The 4,234-nt window shown below is 44.1% G+C and overlaps 1 long non-coding RNA gene across 1 annotated transcript in view; it reads right to left on the bottom strand.

Annotated features, from left to right (window-relative positions):
* The window catches only part of LOC118763014, a 17,376-nt gene extending 15,498 nt beyond the window's left edge, over window positions 1–1,878 (bottom strand). The window contains exon 1 of the long non-coding RNA XR_004998767.1: window positions 1,868–1,878. This is a non-coding gene — a long non-coding RNA (uncharacterized LOC118763014). The remainder of the gene's footprint in view (window positions 1–1,867) is intronic.
* Between the last annotated feature and the right edge of the window lie 2,356 nt (window positions 1,879–4,234).

Genomic DNA, 4,234 nt, shown 5'->3' with positions numbered 1-4,234 from the left:
CGTGCCACGGCCACGAGTCGGATAGTGCTTTTTATGTACCACCAGACCAGGGATCCTGGCTGGTTCAATTCGATTTCGATTTCGCTTGCCCCAACATGTCTTCACAAGCAAAGGGGGTTGGCATGGGTGCCTGTCGTACGGTCGCATTGGAGTATTTTACGTGCCACGGCCACGAGTCGGATAGTGCTTTTTACGTACCACCAGGCCAGGGATCCTGGCTGGTTCAATTCAGTTTCGATTTCGATTTCGCTTGCCCCAACATGTCTTCGCAAGCATGGGGGGTTGGCATGGGTGTCTGTCGTCGGATGAGGTTCTATATCGACTTCGCTTGCCTCAACCGGTCTTTGTGTCCAGGGAGGAAAGGCATTCATAAGTGGGCTGGGCTCACTTGTCCTGCCTGGTCTTCTCACGTACAGAATATTTCCAAAGGTCTCGGTCTCTGGTCATTTCCTCAGTGAGGCCTAAAGTTCGAAGGTCGTGCTTCACCACCTCATCCCAGGTTTTCCTGGGTCTACCTCTTCCACGGGTTCCCTCAACTGCTAGGGATTGGCACTTTCTCACACACCTATCTTCATCCATTCTCGCCACATGACCATACCAGCGCAATCGTCTCTCTTGCACACCACAACTGATGCTTCTTAGGTACAACATTTCTCTCAAGGTGCTAACGCTCTGTCGAGTATGTACACTGACATTACACATCCATCGGAGCATACTGGCTTCATTCCTCACGAGCTTACGCATGTCCTCAGCAGTCACGGCCCATGTTTCGCTGCCATGTAGCATGGCTGTTCGTACACACGCATCATACAGTCTGCCTTTTACTCTGAGCGAGAGGCCTTTAGTCACCAGCAGAGGTAAGAGCTCCCTAAACTTTGCCCAGGCTATTCTTATTCTAGCAGTTACACTTTCAGCGCACCCACCCCCACTACTGACTTGGTACCTAGATAACGGAAGCTATCAACTACTTCTAGTTTTTCCCCCTGGAAAGTGACGGAAGTTGTTTTCTGCAGATTTTCGGAGGTTAATGCTCCCGAGCATCTGCCACATACAAAAACTATCTTCCCAGTTAGCCTACCTTTGACATTGCTGCACCTCTTATGTGTCCATAGCTTACACTGGGTACATCTTATAGAGTTTCTACCTACACCTTTTCTACAGATCGAGCAGGGCCATCTTCCTGAATATTTGTGGATTGTCTACCTTTCTACTTATTAGTACTTTGGTTTTAGCTAGGTTGACTCTAAGGCCCCTTGATTCTAAACCCTCCTTCCACACCTGGAACTTCTCCTCCAGTTCTGATAGTGACTCAGCAATAAGAGCAAGGTCGTCAGCGTAGAGGAGCTCCCAGGGACAGCCTGTCTTGAATTCCTCCGTAATTGCCTGGAGTACTATGATAAATAGGAGGGGGCTGAGTACTGAACCCTGGTGGACCCCAACCTCTACTTTGAATTCTTCTGTGTACATGTTGCCAACCCTAACCTTACTTACGGCATCTCTGTACATGGCTTGCACAGTCCTCACCAGCCATTCATCTATCCCTAGTTTCCTCATTGACCACCAGATAAGGGATCGGGGGACCCTATCAAAAGCTTTCTCCATGTCAACGAAAGCCAGGTACAGGGGCTTATCTTTGGCTAGGTATTTCTCCTGCAGCTGCCTTACCAGGAATATAGCATCAGTGGTACTTTTCCCTGGCACGAACCCAAACTGCATCTCATCTAAACTAACTCTCTCTCTAATTAGTTGGGCTATGACCCTCTCCGTAACCTTCATTACTTGATCCAACAGCTTGATACCTCTGTAATTATTTGTATCTAGGGCATCACCTTTACCTTTGTAGCAGTTGACTAGTATGCTGCTGCACCAGTCATTGGGTATGACTCCTTCGTGTATCACCTGGTTGACTATACGGGTGACTAGGCTATAGCCGACACTGCCAGATATTTTGAGCATCTCTGCAGTAATTCCTGATGGGCCTGGGGCTTTCCCTGTCTTCATGCTTCTAATTGCCTTAGCTACCACGGAACTATCAACTCGGATAGCTGGTCCCTCTGTAGGGTCAACATTCGGCAGACTCTCTTTATCCCATTCATTTTCCTCATTCAGTAACCTTTCATAGTGGCGTCTCCAAGCTTCTCTCTTTGCATCCTCATTTAGCGCAAGTGAACCATCCTCCATGCGAACACATTTCTCTCCTACCACATCACGATTCTCTCTCACACACTGTCTTGCAACACGAAATACCTCAAGTCTTTCATCCTCACGGCGCAGGACATTGGCAAATTCTCTCTTATCTGCTTCCCCTCTGGCTAGATAGACCTGTCTCCTAGCTTCCCTTCTGGCAGTTTGATACCCTTCCCTGCTACCACCGTTCTTCCAGGCCTTCCAAGCCTGTTTCTTTTGTCTAATAGCCCTGTCAACAATATTGTTCCACCACCACCTTATTTTGGGTCTTAAGGGGACTTTGCACCAGCCACAGATCTGGTCAGCGGCTTTCAGCAGGTTGTCCCTCAGAAACGTCCAGTTGTCTTCTACCCCATGTGTAGCTATACCCCCTTCCACTTCGTCAAAGGCTTCAAGTAACATATCTCTAAATCTCTGTCCATTCGCAGGGGCTTTAAGCTTCCAGACCCTTCTTCTCCATGTTGGTCGTCTTCTAGTCGCCCTCTTAGTCCTGATCCTAAAGTCACTAACTACCAGTCTATGTTGTGGGGTGCATTCTTCGCCTGGGAAGGTTTTGGCATTTATAAGCAGCCATCTTTCCCTTTTTCTGGCAAGGATGTAGTCGATTTGGCTAGTATGCCGGCCCGATCGGTAGGTGACCAGGTGGCTTGTTGGTTTCCTGAAGTTAGTGTTGCAGACCATAAGACTATTCGCATCGCAGAACTCCAGCAGCCTGGTTCCCTCCTCGTTGCGGGAACCATAACCGTAGCCTCCATGTACGCCATGGAAGCCCCCAGCATGTCGTCCAACATGCCCATTGAAATCACCAGCCACAAAGAGAAGGTCCCTGTCGTTCGTCGATGAGGTGGTCTGCAGTAGGGTGTCATAGAAACTGTCTTTCTGTCCATCGGGTAGCCCTGGCTGAGGGGCATAGGCCGATATAATGGTTGCTAATCTATTATGAAGCACTATTCTAATCTTAAGTATTTTGTCACTTACTCTGATTACCTCAATTACTCTATCTATCCATTTCTCAGCGATAAGTATACCCACGCCACCAACCCCGTCAGTGTTCCCTGCCCAGAAAATCTTGTACCTGTGTTCCTTGCCTGTGAGGACCCTAGCAGATCCTCCTCTCCACCTTATTTCTTGCATACAACATACATCAACACGTCTCCGTTCAAGCATCTCGACTATCTCGCCAGACCTATATATATATATATATATATATATATTATATATATATATATATATATATATATATATATATATATATATATACATACATACATATATATATGTATGTATGTATATATATACAAATAAGAAAATGGAAGAACAAATTCATTTCAATCATCAACTTACAGATATTACTGTTTCATATTATTTATCTTTATATATATAAAACTGAGAATGTGTGTCTGTCTGTCTGTGTGTTTCCCTAAAACTGGCGAACTACACATCCAATTTCATTCAAATTTTACACATGCGTTACTTAGGGTCCATGTAGTTTCATGGGCAGAAAAAATGTTCAACTTCTTGCCTAGAGCGAGTTCATAGCAATATCATATCTTTTCCACTATTTCAGTATTACATGTTAAAAGTGAAACAAAAACGTTTCTCTATTTTATGTCAGATAATTTCACTTTAACAATAAAAATAATAATAACAATTGAATTATATGTAGTAAGTAATAATAAAATCAAACTAAAGTAACATAACAAAAGTAAAAATAGCAATGGTATAAAATTGCATCAATGATTTGAACTTGAATAAGTGGTTTCACATAATGGGAATAAATTAAAATAAAATTAGCGTGCAGAAATGGAATAGTCCAGATGGATATAAAAATTAAGCTAAAGAAAAAACTATTGTCTATAAAGTATACAATGTAGAGAAAAAAAAAGATTTGAACACATGGAGGAAAGCACCTTCGAAAAGTGTTTTGGTGCAACTATGAAAGGTATCTAATCAGAGGCGGTAAATTCGCCACAATAGAAGCAAGGTTCGAGTCAACGGAGCATGCAAGGGAGTACTCGACTCGAACTTACAAAGTGGAAATATTTTT

The sequence above is a fragment of the Octopus sinensis genome, linkage group LG4 (assembly GCF_006345805.1).
Source record: "Octopus sinensis linkage group LG4, ASM634580v1, whole genome shotgun sequence".
Lineage (NCBI taxonomy): Eukaryota > Metazoa > Mollusca > Cephalopoda > Octopoda > Octopodidae > Octopus > Octopus sinensis.
This window is presented reverse-complemented; position numbering and strand designations above follow the sequence as displayed.